Below are 22,193 nucleotides of genomic sequence, written 5' to 3' on the forward strand. Positions count from 1 at the left end.
AAAATTCTAGATCATATTATTAAACAGATTGTTGTCAAACATCTCTTTTTCAACCCTTACCTTCTCTCTTACAATTGATACTAAGTATGGGCTCCAAGAGAGAAGAGTGATAAGAGCTAGGCACTGAGGGTTAAGTGACTTTCCAAGGATAACATAGGAAAAATCTGAGGCCAGATTTGAACCCAGGACTCTAGGCCTGGCTCTCTCTCCACTAAGCTACCTAGCTGCCCCTTGGTTGATGAACATTTTGAAAGGGAAGCAGTGATTACCAAAAATAGCTTCATTAAAAATAGCTCAGACCAGACTGACCTCACTTCCATTTTTGACAGAATTACCAAATCACTAAGTAAGAAGAATACTGTGGATATAGTTGACTTGGATTCTAGTAAAACATTTGTTAAGACATCTTATGCTCTTCTTTTAGAGAATATGTTGCAACGTGGACTAGATGACATCACAATTAGGTAGATTGAGAACTGGTTAGCTAGCTTGATTCAAAGAGAAGTTGTTAGTGGTTTATTATCAACATAGTGTGGAAAGGAAATTAGACTGACAGTTTGTGGGGGAAGGGACCAACTGGGAGTGGCAGTGGGGCACTTCCTTCCTGCCGGGAGTGGCAGTGGGGTCTTGTGACTAGCACTTCCTGCCTGCCCTGTGGGACTTGCTTCCAGGTGTTGGAGGAGGAAGGAGCTTGTTAGCCCAGTCTGGTGTGGTGTGCCTCTTTCTTGGTTCAGCCCGAAGATTCAAGTCCAATCTCTTCTGAAGGTTAGACCTGTTCTTGTTTGCTTTCTCTCTACTGCTAAGATTCTAAAAAAGACAAAACTGAACTGATATAGAGTAGACGGGAGTGGGAGAACCCTCCGCCAGCCTCTGGGGTCTGGCCTCAGGTCTGAAGCTGAAAAAAACTCCAATCCCAACTAGTTATTAAACTTTATATTATTTGAATACACAGTCAGATAAGTGGACTATCATTTCTGGTCATAGAGGGAGTTGAACTTCAGTTTCAGTCATTCAAAGACAAACAGACCTCATTGGACCCCTGCTGTTTCCTCTCAGCAGGGGGCATCTCCCTCCCTTGCCTCACCAAGCTATATACCCTCTCTTCCCTTAACTCCTCATTACCCCATACAAACCTCCCATTATCCCCCATTTTTTTCAATCCCATTTCCTTTCCCAACAAATATTACAATAGTAGGGAAAACTCTCTGGTTGGCTCTGGGCTGTTTCACTCTTTTATCATATTTTTTTCCTACACATCAGATTTGCAGAAGACTCAGCTAAGAGGAGTTAACCCACTGGATGATCGAGTATGGAACCCAGAAGGATCTTGAGGTGCTGAAAAACTGGAATGAATCTAATAAAATAAAATTCAGTAGGGATACATGCAAACAATGTCTTAAACTTGGGTAAAATAATCAATTTCACAAGTAGATAATGGAGGAGGTATGGTTAGATATGATTTATTCTGAAAAAGATGAGAGACCCCCCCTTTTTTAAGAACAGAGAAATTCCATGGATTAAAATGAGCTCAATTTAAGTCATCAGTATAAAGTGGAAGCTATTTGATTTGGGACTGCCTTGAAAGGCATAGTTTCCAGGACTAGGAAGGTGACAGTCCCATCATGTTCTGCTCTCATCAGAACTCATCTGAAATATTATGTTCCATTCTGGATGCTTCAGTTTATGAAGGATATTAATAATCTAGAGAGTGTCCAGAGAAGAGCAACCAAGATAGGGAAAGGCCTTCAGTTTGCTTCATATCAGGACTGGTCACAGAAATTGAAAATATTTTTCTGGAAAAGAGAAGGAATAACAGGGAATAACAGCTGTCTTCAAGTATTTGATGGGTGGTTATGTGGAAGGTAGATTATTTGATTGGGGGGGAACCAAAAGGCCACAACCAGAAGCAATGGGTAGAAATTTCAAAGAAGAAAATTTGGACTATGTCAGGAAGAACTTCTTAACATTTAGAGATGTCCAGAAGTGGAATAGGTTGTATTTAGGGAAGCTGGGTTCCCCTTCCTTCAAACAGGAGCTGGAAGAAAACATATCAGGAAGATTCATTTTGGAAATGAATTGAATTATTTGGATTTTAAGATCTCTTTCAAGTTTTAAATTCTGTGATTCTGTTATTTTGAAGTATAATTCTAGTCCTGTGACTAGATCTTTCTTAGTAAGTGGTAAATGCCAATTTTTGGCATTTTTTGCAATCTATAGTGACATGTTGGATGGTTTCTACCAATAATCTTAATTGATCAAAAAGCCCTGGTTCCTTAAGGCTATCTTCTATATGATTTCTGGAGGGCAATCACGTGATCCTGAAATTATAAATCTCTCTCCCTCTTTATTTGTATTTATTACTTTTCTGTGACTTTCACTAACTAGCCTTTAATATCTTTTTAGTCAGAGATGTCCATTCGATTACATCTAGGACACCATCTTGCATATGATAAATTTTTGTTGGTTGATGATTTGAATTCTTACATGGAATATATGCAATAGAATTGGATTTAGGATTCAATTCACTTCAACTAGCATCTTATTAATTACCTATTCTATGCTGGACATTAGGTATTAGGGATACAAAGAAAGGAAAAGTTTCACAGAGTTCATTTTTTATAGGGAACAAACATGTATACAGATAAAAACATAGTTATTTCTTAGAGAGAGAGTAGAGAAGGAGGAGGAATTAATCAGAAAAGGAGGTAAGAAGTAACCCTTGAACTGAGGCTTAAAAGGACTTGACTTGTTCTTCTTGGGCCTGAAGGACTGACCTCCAGTTTGCTTTGGGTGATAGTGGGTTCTCACCCCATGGAGGTTTTCAAGTTGACCATTCACCAGCCATGTTGCAGAGGAAATTCTAGGTCCTATGGAGTTTGGACTAGATGGCCAGTGATGCCCTAGTGAAGGCCAGTGAAGGCCCTGAGATTATGTAATTTTTACAAATAGGATAATGTGAAAAAATGTTTTGTAAGCCCTAAAGCTGTCAACAAACATTATTATTCTCCCTTCAATAGACAGTTTCCTTCTTAAGTTTAGAACAGAATTTGATTTATATAGAATACATCAGGAGAACACCAATCATGAGAAGATGTAAAAAGAGAGATTTAAGCTTAATAAAAGGAAAAATTCCCAAATAAAGTTATATCAAAGTGAAATGGACTGCTTCAAAAGGGAGTAGGTTTCCCTAATTAGAGATGTTTAAGCCTGGATGACCAAGACACTGAGATCGAAAGGATTCTTATTCAGTTGTTCATTAAATGGACTCAGGTTCCTCCCTCCTTCAAGAAGCCATGATTATTCCTGAAGCTCTTGTGTTAGCTTTTCAAACCTATCACATATGTAATAAAAAACCTCAACCCATCTAATGCTAAACTTAAGGGATGCAACTAATGCTGAAATTATGGCTATTTTATCATGTACCTGATTTGATTAGCAGAATAACTGAACCAATATAATACCAAACCACATTATAACTGGTATATAATGGTATATATTCTACCATATTGTTATCGGCTTGTCTCTATATATGCAACACATATATGCTTACAAATCTGTGCTTATACTTGTATAGCATAGCCATGAAATTACAGCAGAGTCCCCTGATCTTAAAGAGTAATTAATTAATCAAGTAAGGCAGGAAATGCCGATGAGCTCCTGATTTACTTAGAGGTCCTGATTTGGGGAATTCTTCTCCTTTTTAAAGTATTTACTAAAGTTTTCATCTTTCCCAGTTCCATTTCATGGTTAGTATAAGACCAGCCTGAAAGATAATATATTGTGACTGTTATATTATTTATTTCCAAGCCCAGTTATTGATTATTGCATGCTGAAAATGACAAACGGCATTGGAGAAAGGCCTGGTCAGCGAGTTCTATTAAAGAAATGATAGGATTGCTCATGGATTGTTAAAAGGTTCAGTTTAGGTACTTTATAGGTTTATAGCCATCACTTTTTAATGACCAAATGATGAAAAATATGAGTCATGGGAACAATTTCTTTCTGTTGGAGTTTTATGTTTAAGCAGTTAGCAAAATAAGATACTCCTTTTTGGGGGGTTGGGTACTGAGATTTTATTTCCCCACACTTTATAATTTGTAATAATTAATGGCACTGTTATTTCACAAAGCAGGAAGAAGTATAAAAAGAGCAATGACTCCAGAGAGGATGTGAGAGGACCTAGATTCTAATTTTCCCATTTACTTGTGGCTTTGAGAAAATAATATAACCTTTCTAGGCTTCAGTTTCTTTATCTATAAAATGGTGATAATAATGTTTGCCCTGCTTTCCTCGTCAAATTGTTGTGAACCCTTTTTTAAATAGTGTGGTTGATGTCCCTGATTTAGAAACTTGGACATTAAGCTAGATGATCCTGCTCAGGTGCTAAAATGAATTTAGGGCCCATCATGCAGAAAGGAAGTTGTTATACTTTAAATTAATATATCTACCAGTTATTTTTCATGAAGTTTGTTAATGGAAAAGGTAGATAAGCATAAATTGGGTATGATATAAGGAATAAGATTTCTAACAATTATAACTATGAAAAAAGTAGAATGGGTTGCTTTGGAAGGTAGTAATAGGTTCCCCCTTCTTGGAGCCTTTCAAGCCAATGCCAGTTGACCATTCATCAGCCATGTAGCAGAGGAGATTGTAGGTCAGATAGAGGTTGGACTAGATGGTCAGTGAAGTCCTTTCTGAGATTATGTGATCCTGAAAATAAGATAATATGTGTAAATTTAAAACCTGAAGTGGTCAACAAATATGAATTATTATCTACCCTGTCCCACTCATCTAACCAGTTCTCTTCATGAATTTATGAGATGATTTACCCAGAATTTGTCAGGAGAAAATATTGGACAAAGTAGGGCATTTTTGTATTTTCTTAGTCACTTAAGGAATTATTCTAGTCATGTAGAGCAAACAATAAAATTAGGAAATTTCAAAACTGAGCATAAAATGACCTGTCAGTCTTCATCCAGTCATCTATTAATAACTAGGAGCTGTGTGGCCTCAGATACTTCCTAGCTGTGTGACCCTGGGCAAGTCACTTAACCCCATTGTCTAGCCTTTATTGCTCTTCTGCCTTGGCACCAATACTTAGTATTAATTCCAAGACAGAAGGTAAAGGTTAAACACACACACACACACACACACACACACACACACACACACACACACACACACAATTGGAACTCCCAGATCATTGACACTAATAACAATGTTTTTATAGTACTTAAAAGTATTGCACAGAATTTAGCATTTTATCTACAGATGAGTAAATGGAGAGGGTCAAAGAAGCTAAATGCCTTGTTGACTGTCCTGCAGCTGTTAAGTATTGGATATTTGAACCCAGGTCTTCTTGAGTTGAGAGCCAGGGCTCTTCTCACAATACCATGTTGCCTTACCCATAGATTCAGAGAGCTGGCAGGGAACTTCCAAAGATCCCAATGCTTCATTTTATAAATGAGGAAATTGTGACTCAGGGAGGGTTAGCAAGTTGTCTAAGGTCATATAGTTAACTAGGTCAAGCATAAACTGGAACTGGAACCTAGATTTTGTGATGCCTCCTCCTTTTCCCACAGCACAACACATTTTTTGATTAATCCTATGGTCAAGGCATTTGAGTCTTTCCGTTTCCATTCACTTATCTGTAAAATGGGGATAATAATAGCATCTACCTTTCAGGGTTGCTGTGAGGATGAAATGAGACAATGTTTATAAAATACTTAGCAAAATTTAAAGTTCTCTGTAAGTGCTAGCTATGATTGAAGATCTAAGTTTTACTCCTTTAGTACTGACTGATCATTTTAATTTGACAAATATTTATCATGAACCAACCTCTAGAACATTTCTCCCTGCTGTCCACACACACACACACACACACACACACACACACACACACACACACACACCCCACTCTAGTTCAGGTTCTCATTATTTCTCAAATAGACCATTGGCCTCACTGCCTCCAAACACTCTTCATTCTCCATCAGCTGTGAAACTGATATTCCTAAAGGACAGGTCACTTCTATGCTCAAGAAACTTCAATGACTCCCTTTATTTTTTTGCCTCTGCAATAAAATCCACACTTGGCATTTAAATCTCTTCACAACTTGATTCCAATCTATCTTTCCAGATATATTTTGCATTGCTCTCCCAAGTTCTTTCCAGTCAAACAAGAGTAATTGCTGTTCACCATTCATAACATTCCATCTCCTTCCTTGTTTTCTTTGTTGTCCTCCTTGACTAGAATGCGCTCCCTTCTCACCTGAAATTTTTGGTATCCATACTTCCTGTTAAGGTTTAACTGAAGTGTTGCCTCCTGCATAGAGACCTTTCCTGACAGTCTCCCGGCTTCCAAATTAGTGTGGGACTAAGTTACTGCTTTTGTTTCCTTTTTGGTTCTGTATTCTTATTGCCTATCAGAGTGACTGGCACCTAAAGGACCCTTAATAGATGTCTGTTGAATTGAATTGAATATGTAAATAAAAGTTCACCTTTAGAAAATACTTTAAGGCTTACAAAACACTGTACTCTCAACAACCTCATGAGGTGGATAGTGTAAATATTTTTATCACCATTTTACAGATAAGGAACAGAGGTTTGGATCAGTTAAATGGCCTAGCTATGTGACCTTGGGGTAAATCCTTTTAAACTTGTTGGTTCCTCTTTCTTCATCTGTAAAATGGAGGAATTGGACTGAGGTTCCTGCTAGGTCCAAATCTACATTCTAGAAAATTTAGAAATTGAGTGACAGACTTGAATCCAAGTACTCTGATTCCAGGAACAAAACTTCTTCCAGCAAAGAAATTAGAGGCAATAAAAGGATAAATAAACCATAGTGTCTGCTATTGTTACAAGGGAATCACTTTAAAAGACTGATATATATTAATTTAAGGTCGCCCAGGAATCAGCTATGTAATTCCTAAATGAAAAACTCAAGTCAGCCGTCAGCCTTTTTTGTAGTTTAATTACAATAGGAGCAAGAAAGGAATTAGAGATATATATAGAGAGAGAAAGGGGAGAGAAGGGAATAGGGCTTAAATACCCCTTCTGTTTAGGCTGGGCCAAAAGGCCCAAGCCCTTAGATAGCTAGGGCAAAGAAAAGAGATCAGTCCCTATTACTCACGTGTCCAAAATGGAGAAACAGTCTCAGAGGCCCCCACCTTCAGCTTCCTTCAGAGCAAGCTTCCTCAGAGCCCAGGAACCACACCGACCCAAAAACTCAACCTCCTCCTCCAGTCTCCAGACCCTCCTATCTTTAAGGACACCATCCAAGTTGCCTCCCCTCAATCCTCACATCTACCAATCACTCTTCATCAATTTCCCTGTCAATGGAGGCTCTTGCTTAACCCAGGACCGCCCAGAGGTTTCTGGCTTTTGCACATGTCTGTTGAAGGTCATATTTTCAAATGATTAAATCTATACTCCTTTGCTACAGCCCTTTCTAAATCCTGTTAACTTGAGTATGGTAGAGATTGGAATAATTAAATTTTGATCTAGGCTGCAGCCCTTACTCAATCCTATTAGGACTGAATAGGGTGGAGTATCTCCATTGTATCAATTCTAAAATCAATCAAGACTCAAAGAAATTCCTGTTCTATGCTTAAGCATAGGTCAAAGTCCTTTCCATTGTTCAGCAAAGGGTTTCTGTCCTAAAGTAATCTTAAGAAGGGAAGAGAAGGAACCTCCCATGCCAATGGGGTTCCCATTCCAATAGACTATCAGTAAGAAATTTTCCAAGTATGAAATATCCCAATGGTGAAATTTCCAACATTTATAAGTCTAAGGAAATTTGAGGTTTACAATCCCCCCTGATGATCATTGGGAGACTAGTCTCCCCATTGATCATTTAACATAATCATTTTGTAGTTCTAAATTCACTTCTAACTAAAGATATACACAATATTCAATTTTCTAAGAGAAATTAGAATAGTGAGAGAGGAAATAGAAAAGAAAAGAAAGCAAAACCAATGTTTGCTAGGCGCATTGACAGAAAGCCAAATTAGGGGCAGTCCCTTTTGGCATAAATGTTACAATAAATGTTCAATCAAAAGTTCAGTCCAATCAATCACATCCAAAGTTCATTCTTGATCTTCTTGATGAAGTGTAGGTTTTCGGCATCTTTCTGCAACAGTTCATTCTCTGGATATAAAAGTTTCAAGCTTCTTTCTTGAAGATCTTTTCTCAAACAAAATCAAAGTCTTTGAATTTTTTATAACAGTAAAATCTTAAACAAAAGTCTTGGATTTTTATAAAAATATAATCTCAAACAAAAAAAATTCAAAAATTCTTAGATTTTAAATTAAAATACAATCCCCCCTGAAGTAAGTATTTAAAAAAAAATATATCAAGTTTAGCTCAGAATGCAATGTTCAGTTATGGGGGTGTATGTGTCAATTATCAAAAGAATAGAAAAATAATCAAAAACATAAGAAAAATTCAAAATAGACCTTGTATAGGTCCAATTTAAAGTAATTTCTATCCCACAAGTATGTAGGACAGAATGCAGTAATATTTCACTTAGCCATTTGTAGCCAAGACTACAGGAAGTTGCCATAATATAAGAAGAAAAGAATTAGAATTTTATTTTGATGGGGAAATGTCATTCCCTTGTCTGATTTTTTTCCTCAGGGATATAGGGAGGCAGCATGATAGTCAAGCTTTGTACTTGTTTGAGTACTTTGAAAAGAGTGTAGATACAAGGAAGTCCTATGACTTAAACATAAGTTAAGCGTCGCAACCTCGAGTCTCACTTTAATATTTCTAGTGTGCTCTATTGGCACTATTCAGGTTTAGTCTGTGCTCCTTGTTTTTATCCCTTTTCCTGGAATCAGACACAAACATTAATCACAGTCTTATAATATTTTATCAATAAATGGCAGGTTCCCATAGTTTAAAGCTTTTAGGCATATATTGATATTATAGCAAGAGTATATATATTAACTTGTATTACTGCAGGGAAAAAATATTAATATTAATTATGTGTACCTTCAGTACAAAAATGAAAAAAAAATCAAATATTCTGATAAAAAAATAAAAGAAAAGAAATAAGAAAAAATAAGAAAAAAAATCAGTAATTCAATATATTCTTGAAAGAAAAAAAACCAGCATCCATTTGTCTATGGATTATTATCTCCAATTCTTATGATAAGATAGAGTCACAATTCATATGATAAGATAGAGTTAATCAGTCTCAGCAGAAGATGCTTTCTTCACATGTGAGCAGTGAATCCAAGAGTCTCTTTCTCCAATCTTTATAGATGTTGGAGTAGTTAATAATATTTGGAATGGTCCTTCCCATGAAGGTTCAGTTGCTCCAGTTCGCTTGAAATTCTTGATATAAACTTTATCTCCTGGGTTCAGGTCATGCAGAGAAAAGTCTAATGGTCCAGCTTGTACTGCAGCTCCGGATTCATGAAGTTCACGTAGTTTGTGCTGTAACTCCTGTATATAGGAAGCAATAGTAATATCTCCCCCTAATAGCGATGTATAAGCCGGGGAGAAAGGCTTAGCCTGTATAGGTGGATGTCCAAAAAGCATCTCAAATGGTGAAATATGTAAGTCTTCTCTAGGCCTGCTTCTAAGATAAAATAGGGCCAGAGGGAGAATTTCAGGCCATTTTAAATGGGTCTCAGTGCATAATTTGCCAATCATAGTCTTAAGTTCTTTATTCATCCTCTCCACTTGGCCTGAGCTCTGGGGGTGATATGGAACATGGAATTTTGGAGTTATCCCCAAGCAAGAATATATTTGATTTAAGACAGAATCGGTAAAATGACTCCCTCTATCGGAGTCAATACATGCTGGTAGGCCAAAACGAGGAATAATTTCTTTTAAAAGTATCTTTGCAACAAAATCTGCTGTGGCTCGGGTCGTAGGAAATGCTTCCGGCCATCTGGTTAGTTGATCTACAATTACTAGACAAAATTTATAACGTCCAGCCTTTGGCATTGTTATGAAATCTATCTGTAGATGTTCAAAAGGTGTGTAAGCCAGAGGACGTCCCCCAAAGGCTTTTCCACGATATGCATGTTGGTTATATGCCTGGCAAATAGGGCAGGCTGAACATACTTTAGAGGCTACAGTAGTTATACCAGGGGCTATCCATACTCTCTTGACAGAGTCCACGATGCCCTGGGTGCCAAAATGACCATTTTTATGAATAGATTGGCAAATTTGGTTATAGAAACTTCTAGGGAGCAGGGGTTTTCCTTCAGGTGACACCCATACTCCATTAATTTGTTTTGCTTTAAATTTTTGTTTCCATTTTTCCACTTCCTTTTCATTATAGGAGAGTGATAAATTTAAATTATCAGTGGTTGTCAATGTTAAAATTAATCCAGGTCCTTCTATGGCTGCTAGTTTTGCAGCGGCATCTGCTCGGTCATTTCCTCTAGAGACAGGGTCAGAGCCACCTGTATGGGCAGAGCAATGAACTACAGCTAGGGCTTTAGGCAGTTTGAGAGCAGAAAGAACTTCATTAATAATTTCTGCATTAGCTATGGATTTTCCAGCTGAGGTTAAAAATCCTCTTTGGAGCCATAGCATCCCGACTGAGTGACAAATGCCGAAAGCATATCTAGAATCCGTATAAATTGTTGCCTTTTTGTCCTTGGCAATTATACAAGCTTGTTTTAGAGCTATGAGTTCTGCTCCTTGAGCGCTAATGTTAGAAGGTAGTGAAGCTGACCATTCAGTGGCAAATTCTGAGACTACGGTAGCTCCAGTGTAACATATGCCATCCCTCATAAAAGAGGAACCATCGGTTGACCCAGCCATAGCACTGCTGGGTCTGTACTCCAAAGAGATAATGGACACAAAGACTTGTACAAAAATATTCATAGCTGCGCTCTTTGTGGTGGCCCAAAACTGGAAAACGAGGGGATGCCCATCAATTGGGGAATGGCTGAACAAACTGTGGTATATGTTGGTGATGGAATACTATTGTGCTCAAAGGAATAATAAAGTGGAGAAGTTCCATGGAGACTGGAACAACCTCCAGGAAGTGATGCAGAGCGAGAGGAGCAGAACCAGGAGAACATTGTACACAGAGACTAATACACTGTGGTATAATCGAACGTAATGGACTTCTACATTAGGGGCGGTGTAATGTCCCTGAACAACTTTCAGGGATCCAGGAGAAAAAAAAAACACCATTCATAAGCAAAGGATAAACTATGGGAGTGGAAACACCGAGAAAAAGCAACTGCCTGAATACAGAGGTCGAGGGGACATGACAGAGGATAGACTTTAAATGAACACTCTAATGCAAATACTAACAACAAAGCAATGGGTTCAAATCAAGAAAACATCTAATGCCCAGTGGACTTATGCGTCGGCTATGGGGGGTGGGGGGAGGAAAAGAAAATGATCTATGTCTTTAACGAATAATGCTTGGAAATGATCAAATAAAATATATTTAAAAAAAAAAAAAGAGGAACCATCGGTAAATAAAATCAGATCTGCATTGTCTAAGGGAGTGTCCAAGAGATTATCTCGAGGCTTTTCTGCCATGGACACTAATGTTTCACAGTTATGTAGTGGTTCTCCTGAAGTAGGTAAATCTGGAAGCAAGGTGGCAGGGTTAAGAGTTGAACAGCGTTTCAAGGTAATATTTTCACTATTTAATAAGGTTATTTCATACCTTGTAATTCTCTGATCCGAGAATGCCTGTGTTCTATGTTTTACCAATAATGCTTCAATCTCATGTGGGCACATTATTGTTAATGGACATCCCAATACTAAATCAACGGTTTTTGTTACTAGTAAGGCTGTAGCAGCTACTCCTCTAAGGCATGGTGGTGCTCCTGCTGCTACTGGGTCTAGTTGGGCAGAATAATAAGCAATTGGGCGCTGAGAAGGTCCCAAAGTCTGAGTTAACACACCAGAGGCTACTCCTCTTCACTCATGCACATATAAAGTAAATGGCTTGTTGTAATCTGGGATGCCTAGAGCAGGGGCAGACATGATAGCCTTTTTCAGATCTGTTAGAGCTGACAAGTGTTCAGGCTCTAATTTGAGGGGTTCAGGAACCGAATCCTTTGTTAATGCTATAAGGGGTTTAGTGATTTCCCCATAGCAAGGAATCCATTGTCTACAAAACCCTGTTGCTCCTAAAATTGCTCTCAGCTGTTTCTTAGTGGTAGGAGCACTCAATTTTTGAATGTTCTCAATTCGTTTTGGAGAAATATAACGAGCACCCGCAGTCAAGATGAATCCCAAATATTCTACTTTTTGGAGACACCATTGAACTTTATCCTTAGAGATTTTATGTCCTCTTTTGTGCAATTCCAAAAGAAGGTGTTTGCTATCTTCTTGACATGTTTCTGCATCTGTTGAAGCCAAGAGTAGATCATCTACATATTTGATTAATTTGCTATTTTTAAATGTTATATTGTCTGTGTCTTGGCTCAAAATTTGCTCAAATAAGCTCGGACTTTCGACATAACCCTGTGGCAGCCGACACCAGGTATATTGTGAGCCCTTCCAGGTGAAAGCAAAAATATGCCTGGAGTTTTCATGTATTGGTATGGAAAAGAAAGCTGAACACAAGTCTACTACTGTAAAGTATGTAGCTGTGCTAAGAATAGATGAAATAATAGTATGTATGTTAGAAACTACGGAGTGTCTCTTTATAACGTGATTATTCACTGCCCTTAGATCCTGTACGAATCTATAGATGTGTTTGCCATCGGGTCCTTTTTTTGGTTTTTTAATTGGCAGGATGGGCGTGTTGTATTCAGATTTGCAAGGGATTATTATTCCCTGTTCTATTAATGAGTTAATAACTGGTGTAATACCCTCAATTGCCTCCTTTGAGAGGGGATACTGAGGGATAGAAGGAGGTGGGCTAGATTTAGTTTTTATCTGCACAGGAACAGCAGATTTAAGTAAGCCTACATCAGAAGAAGATGTGGCCCAAAGAGACTCTGGTATATCTTTAGGTATTTCAAAAATGGAAGGTTCTTTTGCCTCCTGGTTTTCCGAGAGAAGTACAGGGAGTAAATTTAAAGATTCCTCTGGTACTTCTAATGATAATGAGCCATCTGGGGAGCAGGTTATTGTGGCTCTGAGTTTGCATAGAAGGTCCCTCCCCAGCAAATTTAAAGGGGAGTCAGGCATCAAAAGGAAGGAGTGTTGTACCTCTAGGGGTCCTACAGACACCATTCTAGGAGGAAGTCTTTTAACTCTTTGGGTTATTCCTGATACTCCCATTACATTCTCTGAGCCAATAGAATAACATTGTAAATCAGGTGTTCTCTTTAATACAGACCAGGAAGCTCCGGTGTCTAATAGACAAACATAATAGGTGTTACCCACTTTTAAGGTAACATGGGGTTCATTAGTATGGGGAGGGCAGTGGATAGGGACAACGGGTAGTAGGACATCAGGGTCTGGGAAATCAAAGGTTGTATCCTCTGATTCCTGTGCCCCAGCCCCCCCCGGGCACCATCATTGTGTTTGGGATATTCCTTGGGCACCCCCCTGAAGGGCACCTCTCTGAGGGTCATTAGTACCTCGAGTAATTTTTGGACGAGCGCCATTTCTCATATATTGTTGAGTATTATCATTAAAATTTTCTTCAATTTGAGCATTGTCATTAAATTCCCAATTCCTATTTCTATAATTCTGGTTTCTAAAGTTCTTATTTCTATATTCATTATAGTTATTTCCATAGTCATTATTATAATTTCTAGAATTCTGGTTTCTATAACCATTATCATAATTTCTATAGTTATTATTTTTAAAACCATTATTAAACTGTGTATTCCTTCCAAACATCTTAAGAAAGGTTCTACATTCCATCATTTTGTGGCCCTTCTTCTCACAGAAGTGGCAAGTAATGGATTGATAATTGGATTTCTGGAGAGGGGCAATTGTCGTTGGTTTATTATCATGCCCACTTTCTAATTTAGTTATCCTATCTATTACACATCTCATTTTTTTCTTCATTTCCTCCATGTCATCATTATTCTCTTTCTCCTTTTCTTCGTTTCCCTTAAAAACATATATAGCTGTTTTTCGCAATTCTTCAAGGTCCATATCTGACCATCTTGGGCATTGTGTTTTAAAATAATTTTTAATTACTTTGCAAGAATTGTTTACAAAGATTCTTCTAACTTGTCTTAAACTATTTTCTTTATTTAAGTCCCAATCTAAGTATCTGTCCCCAAACTCGATAATTCTGTCCATAAATCTGGAGGGTGTTTCGTTTTCCTTTTGCTCAATTTTTTCCAGTTCCATCCACTTATCTGTACTGTCCGCACATTCCTTCATGGCCGTGAGGATGGCCTCTCTACAACGGTATAGTTGTAGATAGTCCTCAGGATTATTATAGTCCCATTCGGGATCCTGAGATGGCCAATGTGCTGCATTACGCCCCCGGGTTTTGTTGACATGAGCAATTATTTTATTTTTTTCACGTTCACTTAAAAAAGCCTGTAGTAAGCTCTCAACGTCCTTGTAAGACGGATTATATTGAAAAAATATGTCTCCCATCTTTTTTGTTACTAGAAAAGGATCTTGTTCATATGTGGGGATATTTCGTGTAAATTCATTTATTTCTTGGGGAGTAAACGGTATCCTATGTCTTAAAGTCACCACATCCCCATTTCGTCCTATTTCAGGTACTTCTCTTAGAGGAAACAGGCCTCTAGTTGGATTTTGCACCTGTGGGTCAGTTTGACAAGCACAGGTTTCTCTAGGAGGACAAGATCTCCCTTGCATTGGAATTTGGTTTTCTGTAGGAGAAGGAACATGAGAAGCTGGGATTGCAGGGGAAGGGTTTTGGGGATTAAATTCAGACAAGATTTGCACTACACGAGAGAAGCAGTCTGTTAACTGGGCTATAGGGAAGGTGTTTTCCATCTCTATTTCAGGGAAGGAAATTTCCTCATTCAAAGGTTCAGAAACAGGTCTGTTTCTGGTAGAGTGGGTGTTTGCCCATTGATCCTGTAAGAAACATTTTAGATCTTCTAATTGGGCTTGCATTTTATCCTCAATTTTTCCTATTTTATCTTCCATATCTCCCATTTTATCCTCAATATTTCCTATTTTATTCTCAATATTTCCTATTTTATCCTCAAGTTTTTCTATTTTATTCTCAATATTTCCTATTTTATCCTCAATTTTTTCTATTGTATCCTCAATTTTTTCTATTTTATCCTCAATTTTTTCTATTTTATCCTCAATATTTTCTATTTTATCCTCATTTTTTTCTATTTTATCCTCAACATTTTCTATTTTATCCTCAACATTTTCTATTTTATCCTCATTTTGTTTTATTTTATCCTCATTTTGTTTTATTTTATCCTCATTTTGTTTTATTTTATCCTCAATATTTTTTATTTTTTTATCTCTAAATATAGTATTGAGGAGTACAAAAATGACAGTACCTATTAATATAAAAATTTGGAGGTATCCTTCATTCCTCAATGCCCCTACTTCTTCAGCTGCCATATAATTGTCAAAGAATGTAGTACTCATTTTTATATGTATATTTTGTAATTTCACAAAACACGTGGGGAGCAGGGCAAAGCAACAAACTTTCCACAGGGTTTTTTTTTTTTCTAATCCAGGAAGTTGTTCCTTAAGGGAAAGGATATTTAGAAACAGTTCTTCCAGCCAGGACTTTAGAGTCTTGTTGCTGAGATTTAAAACAGCTGTTTTCTGTCTATCAGAGTCACACAGCTGGGAAGTATCTGAGGTCCGATTTGAACCCAGGACCTTCTGTCTCTAGGCCTGGCTCTCAATCCGCTGAGCTACCCAGCTGTCCCTTAAGATTAAAGGGAAGAAAAAGAAAAAACTGCTGATTCCAATTTAACTTAAGGAGAAAAGAGAAAAAGTTTTTTTTATACTCACATGTTCTAGCAGCTGTGTCTTTAAGCCAAGTTTTTTGTTAAAAAGGAAAAGGACTAAGTGGTGAGACGGTATAGTAAAAAGGCAAGGAATTTCAAAAGTTTTATTGAGAGGATTCTTTAGACTCCCGTGTGGTCAGCCACAATGTTACAAGGGAATCACTTTAAAAGACTGATATATATTAATTTAAGGTCGCCCAGGAATCAGCTATGTAATTCCTAAATGAAAAACTCAAGTCAGCCGTCAGCCTTTTTTGTAGTTTAATTACAATAGGAGCAAGAAAGGAATTAGAGATATATATAGAGAGAGAAAGGGGAGAGAAGGGAATAGGGCTTAAATACCCCTTCTGTTTAGGCTGGGCCAAAAGGCCCAAGCCCTTAGATAGCTGGGGCAAAGAAAAGAGATCAGTCCCTATTACTCACGTGTCCAAAATGGAGAAACAGTCTCAGAGGCCCCCACCTTCAGCTTCCTTCAGAGCAAGCTTCCTCAGAGCCCAGGAACCACACCGACCCAAAAACTCAACCTCCTCCTCCAGTCTCCAGACCCTCCTATCTTTAAGGACACCATCCAAGTTGCCTCCCCTCAATCCTCACATCTACCAATCACTCTTCATCAATTTCCCTGTCAATGGAGGCTCTTGCTTAACCCAGGACCGCCCAGAGGTTTCTGGCTTTTGCACATGTCTGTTGAAGGTCATATTTTCAAATGATTAAATCTATACTCCTTTGCTACAGCCCTTTCTAAATCCTGTTAACTTGAGTATGGTAGAGATTGGAATAATTAAATTTTGATCTAGGCTGCAGCCCTTACTCAATCCTATTAGGACTGAATAGGGTGGAGTATCTCCATTGTATCAATTCTAAAATCAATCAAGACTCAAAGAAATTCCTGTTCTATGCTTAAGCATAGGTCAAAGTCCTTTCCATTGTTCAGCAAAGGGTTTCTGTCCTAAAGTAATCTTAAGAAGGGAAGAGAAGGAACCTCCCATGCCAATGGGGTTCCCATTCCAATAGACTATCAGTAAGAAATTTTCCAAGTATGAAATATCCCAATGGTGAAATTTCCAACATTTATAAGTCTAAGGAAATTTGAGGTTTACACTATCATGAAGCTTGATGTCCTGTGGGTAGGCATGACACTTCTACAAATAATTATGAGCCAAAGTAGGACCAGAAAAATGTATATTAGAGATACAATGAGCCTTGTAAAGATGGGGAAAGAGCCTTGGATCCAGTTATGATATAAACAATAGAGATACTGCTACAAGAGTGGTGTCTGCTACTACCAGGACATTGCAGTCATATCAAGGTGACTTGAATGCTTGCATTCTTATGTCACTACATGGCAGATGTGAACTTTTGAAGCCTAGCATTCAGAGGTGGCATCTTGAGTCATAAACTCTTATAGCTAAAGGGACTTAGAAATCGTCTAATTCAGAGTTTCTTAATCCTGGATCTATGAACTTTAAAAAATATTTAAAATTATATTTTAATATAACTGATTTCCTTTATAATTTTGTCTTTCTTTTTTTGCATTTTAAAAATATTCTGAAAGAGTGTCCATAGGCTTCACTAGACTGACACCAAAAGGGGTCAGTGTCACAGAAATTTTTAAGAACTCCTGATCTAGTCCAACTCCTTCATTTGACAGAAGTAAAAATGCTAGTCCAGTAGGGAAAACGACTTGAATCACACCATAGGGAGGAAGGACTAGAATCATACTCAATACAGTTCTCTATAGAGGCAAGAACAATGCTTTTCTCTTTGGTGTAAAAAAAAATCCAAATTTGGAGCAAGCTCAGGACCAGAAGAGTGAGCTACTGAAGGTTTAGAAGGGGAGAATTCTCTCCAAAGTTTGCACTGATTTAAAAGATAAGGAGAGAGTGCCATTTCACTCCGATACAGTGCAGGATGGTGGACATAGAGAGCAGAATGTGTGCAGAAAGTGTAAGACTTTGGTGGAGAGCCAATGGTTATGGTGAGATGTGTATTATTACTTAGCATTGAAAGACTGATGATTAACAGATTCTGATTCCTCTCACAAGGAATAAGAAAGATGTGGGAAAGGACAGGAGGTCCAGCTCCACTATTACACTGACCTTTTGAGTTCCCTTTCCCTAACTCCTTGTTATGGAATTCATCCAGTGGTGTTTGCCTTGGATGGGGTTCCTGGCTGGTCAGCTCTAGGATTATCCACATTGTAGACACTTATGTGGGAGCCATGGGTGATAACAGTTGTGAGATCAGGTTCTGTCCAGTACTGCTTATCAGGATCATCTGAGCTTGTTTCTGTTTCTGGTACTCAAAAGAGAGTCAAGGGAGGGAGGGCAAAGAAAATTTTACCTTAGTTGATAACTGCCCTATATCTTTCCCTGCAGGAACAAAAAAAGTTGAAGTCCCCAGCATTTTAGGCAAAATTGTGCAAAACTAAAAAAAAAGGAAGGAAGGATTTAATATGTTGTCCTTGGGTTGGTTGTGTGACCTTGGACAAGACACTTCACTTCCCCAGGCCTCATTTTTCTCTGCTGTAAAATGAGGAGGCAGGATTAAGTGATTCCCAAAGTCGGTACTACCTCAATTTTTTTTTATAACTCTGAAGATAAAGGTGAGAAAGAAAAAGGAAGAAAAGAAGACTCTCTAACCTGTATTTCCTTCATGCAAAGGGATGTGTGTCAAGGCTTGTTCCCTGGACTATCTCTGTGTACCAGCAACAAACTGTATTGTAATGTATAGCATTCCATCTCTTGGTCACATGCCTTTTTTCCCTTCAAAATTCATTTCCCTAAAAAAGAATCAAGAGACTTTCCCCACCTGGATGATGATCATTTGACAGCAAGTCAAATTTTACACCTTCATAGAGTGGCAATGCCCTGTAAATTCATAAATCTAGAAGACAGGCATGGATTTTCACAAGACATTGCCTTAGGAAAGCTTTCCCATTTTTCAAAGACTTTTGGTGACTGCCAGAGAGTCCTTAGAATGCTATTCATCCAAAAGGCAGTTCCCAAAGCCCCCTGAAGAATTATGTGATGTGAAGACATGAACATTTTGAAAGAAGAAGAAACCTCAGTGTTATAGAAGGTAGGACTGTTGCAAGTGTCAGGGAGGGGACAAGCTCTATGATCCTGGTTTGATAAGGAGCAAGGAAACCTCTAAATTAATTTTCTTTCTCATTTCCAAACAAATTCTTTTCCTCAGGATAAAGCCCAAAGTGTGCACAGAAAAGGCGATCATCTACCCACTGTACTTTGAGGAAAATCCTCCACCAAACATCCATCAATGCTTAAAATTCTACCATTGGTAAATTCATTCCCTGGGAGAAAACATTGCTTTTTTCTGTTTAGTCTTCTCTTAAAATATATGATGCTATCTTAGATATCATTGGGGTTTTATAAATACACACACACATATTTACACAGAATCATAGGACTTAGAGCTGAAAGGAACCATAAAGATCATTTAATCTTACCATTTTATTTTACAATGGAGAAAACTAGAACCTAGAGAAGATAAACTATTTGTTAAAGATCATACAACAAGTTAGTGGCAAAGAGAAGTCTACAGGTCAAGTCTATTGACCCCAGAGAACCCTAGATTCTTAGTAGAAATGAGTTCATGAAATGCCTTCCCCTGTGTTTTATTCTTGCTTGTATCTTCTTGATCCCACTGGGCTGGAAGCTTATCTTTTCTTTCTTTTTTTTTTTTAACCCTTACCTTCCTTCTTGGAGTCAATACTGTGTATTGGCTCCAAGGCAAAAGAGTGGTAAGGGCTAGGCAATGGGGATCAAGTGACTTGCCCAGCGTCACACAGCTGGGAAGTATCTGAGGCCAGATTTGAACCCAGGACCTCCCGTCTCTAGGCCTGACTCTCAATCCACTGAGCCACCAAGCTGCCCCCAGAAGCTTATATTTTCTAATTCCTGGATTGCTATTTTGCCCTCTCCCAAATCTGTCTATTGAAATCCTTCACATGCTTCAATATTCCCTCATCCTAATTAGCTGGATATAATCTCTTCCTCAGTGGGTCTCTCATAGTACTTTGAACTACTCTTAAGTACTCAGCATATTTGATTATTGATTTGCATGATATTTCTCCTACCAGATGATAAGTTATTTGAGCTTCATCTCTTATTCATGTATGATTCAGTGGAAAGAACAATGACTTTGGAGTCAGAGGACCCAGGTTCAAACCTACCCTTGATGCTTATCATTTAAGTGACCCTGGGCAAGTAACAAATCTGGTCCTCAGTTTCCTTACCTGTAAAATATGAATGTTGGACTAGATGGCCTCTGAGATTCCTTACTTCTCTGATCTTTGTATCTCCACTCTTACCTACTACTATCAGCTATACATTTTAGTTGCCAAAAATTTAAATTGAATATTCTATTATTAATGAAAGAAAGTTTAATTCCCTCCTGTTACATATAATATGAATCATGGTCTCCTTGTGTCTCAGCTCCTCTCTACAAGCTATTCCCTGTACATCTCCAGACCTATACATTATAGGACAAGTAGAAAAAATACAAAATATATATAGTTCATTTTTCTACACTATCCTACAAAGAGTACTCACTAAATGTCTCTTTTCAAGTTCTTTTTTTTAAGTTTCTGCCAAGGTGATCCCTTTTCAGAGCAATTTCAGTTCAGTAACTTAAAGACAACTTGAAGAAAACTGAAGAGTTCTCCTCTCTCCTACTCTCACCAACACTTCCTGTCCTTCATACAGGTATAGAAATTAATCACCAATAAGGAGAGATGCCTGTATCACTGGGCTTTGGGTTATGAATTATGCTCCTCCCTGTACTAAAATTCTTTTCAATCCCTTACAAAAATTAGCTGAGACAACTCCAAAATCTATAAATATAACAGTATAAACATAAGTATTCGTATTGTAAAAAAAACAAAAACAAAAAAGCAAAGCTGATTACCCTACCTCCCCAGGTAACCAAACTTTGGTACCATTAAAATGGAAACAAAGCAAATGCACAAAGTAAATGTAAGGGATATCTTAGTAGCACACTGTATAGAGCATCGGGCCTGGAGTCAGGAGGACCTGGGTTCAAATCTGGCCTCTGACACTTCCTAGCTATATGACTGTAAGCAAGTCAGTTCACTCCAATCATCTCGCCCTTACCACTCTTGGAAATGATACTTAATATAGATTCTAAGACAGAAGGTAAGGGTTAAAAAAATTTTTTTTAATGCAGTAGCCATGAAACTATACAGAAAGTCACCTGGGATGGTACTCCAGTGACAACATGACTAACTTCATATTGACTATATAACACATGCACATTTTAAAAGTACATACATATCCACAGTACACAGCAATTTCAAAATGATCCTAAAATCATAATTTATTAACAAAACAAAGATAGCTAACTGCAACAATAATGCTATTAATAGGCCTATTTATAAAATACAACTTAATTACAAGCAGTCACTCAAACTCCAAACAATTAACAAATAATATTACAGCATGAGAATAACAAAAAATAACTCGAATAAACGTAATAGCAAAATAAAAATCTAGAATACTCAAATATGCAGTAAATTCCCATGTATGTCAGCAAGCATACAACTACATGCAAGGCACTTTTCACATGGGCAAACTCTAGTATCATCACCCAGATACAGGTAATTTTGTCTTCAGGTTTACCTGTAACATCATAACTTAGCCCAGTGACCGTTCTAATAGACCTTCTCTTGTCACTAACTGATTTCTCTGCTCCTATGTCAGAGCTAGTAGTTGGTACAGGTTGACCACCATGATCTTTTGTGCCTACACCTGCGCTAACAACCATTCTAGGTTAGCTATTCCAGTTTGGGGCATGAAAGGAGTTGCCTCTGATGTTAATTTCCCTGCCCTGTAATAATATATACTTTCTTTCACTGGATATTTCAAATTCAGTTTTCATATCTGGGTCAGAAAGTCTTTATACAGCTGGTGGACAGCCCTTTTTTCTAGGTGAGTGTCCCTCAGTTCTCTAGATCTGCCTATTAGAACAGCCCACTAAATTTCCTTTGGGCAATAGGCAGTTTCAGTGAAAAGTCCTGGGACCTATTTTACAAACAAACACATGCCCAGTCTCCCAATTATTTTATATGAGTTAGCTTTCCAACAGGCAAGTCTTTGGGCAGATGAAAACAATTTTTTCCTTGTCTTTCTCAGACATATGGGAATCTGGTAGTATAAGTTCAAGACTGAAAATCACTGGATGCCTAGAAGATAGTCCAAGGAATCTTGCATTTGTGGCATAGTTTACTGGTCTACTGTGTTCCCTTTGTTCAAAGTTCAATAATCAACCTCTAGAGGAAGAACAAATGGTGTC

At 37.8% G+C, this 22,193-nt stretch overlaps 1 long non-coding RNA gene across 1 annotated transcript in view; it reads left to right on the forward strand.

Annotated features, from left to right (window-relative positions):
- Positions 1 to 663: 663 nt before the first annotated feature.
- The window catches only part of LOC107650802 (uncharacterized), a 24,541-nt gene continuing 3,011 nt past the window's right edge, over positions 664 to 22,193 (forward strand). The window contains exons 1-2 of the long non-coding RNA XR_001626900.2: positions 664 to 765; positions 1,261 to 1,332. This is a non-coding gene — a long non-coding RNA (uncharacterized LOC107650802). The remainder of the gene's footprint in view (positions 766 to 1,260; positions 1,333 to 22,193) is intronic.

The sequence above is a fragment of the Monodelphis domestica genome, chromosome 1, assembly GCF_027887165.1.
Source record: "Monodelphis domestica isolate mMonDom1 chromosome 1, mMonDom1.pri, whole genome shotgun sequence".
Lineage (NCBI taxonomy): Eukaryota > Metazoa > Chordata > Mammalia > Didelphimorphia > Didelphidae > Monodelphis > Monodelphis domestica.